Source organism: Branchiostoma floridae, unplaced genomic scaffold (assembly GCF_000003815.2).
Source record: "Branchiostoma floridae strain S238N-H82 unplaced genomic scaffold, Bfl_VNyyK Sc7u5tJ_322, whole genome shotgun sequence".
Taxonomy (NCBI): Eukaryota; Metazoa; Chordata; class Leptocardii; order Amphioxiformes; family Branchiostomatidae; genus Branchiostoma; species Branchiostoma floridae.
Window position 1 is genome coordinate 9706 of NW_023365804.1, and position 1234 is coordinate 10939.

Below are 1234 nucleotides of genomic sequence, written 5' to 3' on the forward strand. Positions count from 1 at the left end.
CGAATCACTTTTTACCTTTTGCCCACGGGTTCTTACTTTGATATTCAAGTGTTGAAAGTAACGCACATTTTGTTTGAAATTTCGGAAGTCCGATCGTAAGGGGTCGCTTTTTTGCGGTTACCGAAGGGTTCGCTTAGCGGTTAGCGGTTATCCCCCTGGTGAGCCTTCATTCGTATGTAGAAAAGTTACAAAGTAATTTTGGGTACTCAAATCACTTTTTACCTTTTGCCCACGGGTTTTACTATGATATTCAAGTGTTGAAAGTAACGCACATTTTGTTTGAAATTTCGGAAGTCCGATGGTAAGGGGTCGCTTTTTGGCGGTTACCGAAGGGTTCGCTTAGCGGTTAGCGGTTATCCCCCAGGTGAGCCTTCATTCGTATGTAGAAAAGTTACAAAGTAATTTTGGGTACTCAAATCACTTTTTACCTTTTGCCCACGGCTTTTACTTTGATATTCAAGTGTTGAAAGTAACGCACATTTTGTTTGAAATTTCGGAAGTCCGATCGTAAGGGGTCGCTTTTTTGCGGTTACCGAAGGGTTCGCTTAGCGGTTAGCGGTTATCCCCCAGGTGAGCCTTCATTCGTATGTAGAAAAGTTACAAAGTAATTTTGGGTACTCAAATCACTTTTTACCTTTTGCCCACGGGTTTTACTATGATACTCAAGTGTTGAAAGTAACGCACATTTTGTTTGAAATTTCGGAAGTCCGATCGTAAGGGGTCGCTTTTTTGCGGTTACCGAAGGGTTCGCTTAGCGGTTAGCGGTTATCCCCCAGGTGAGCCTTCATTCGTATGTAGAAAAGTTACAAAGTAATTTTGGGTACTCAAATCACTTTTTACCTTTTGCCCACGGGTTTTACTTTGATATTCAAGTGTTGAAAGTAACGCACATTTTGTTTGAAATTTCGGAAGTCCGATCGTAAGGGGTCGCTTTTTTGCGGTTACCGAAGGGTTCGCTTAGCGGTTAGCGGTTATCCCCCAGGTGAGCCTTCATTCGTATGTAGAAAAGTTACAAAGTAATTTTGGGTACTCAAATCACTTTTCACCTTTTGCCCACGGGTTTCACTATAATACTTAAGTGTTGAAAGTAACGCACATTTTGTTTGAAATTTCGGAAGTCCGATCGTAAGGGGTCGCTTTTTTGTGGTTACCGAAGGGTTCGCTTAGCGGTTAGCGGTTATCCCTTAGGTGAGCCAACATTCGTATGTAGAAAAGTTACAAAGTAATTTTGGGT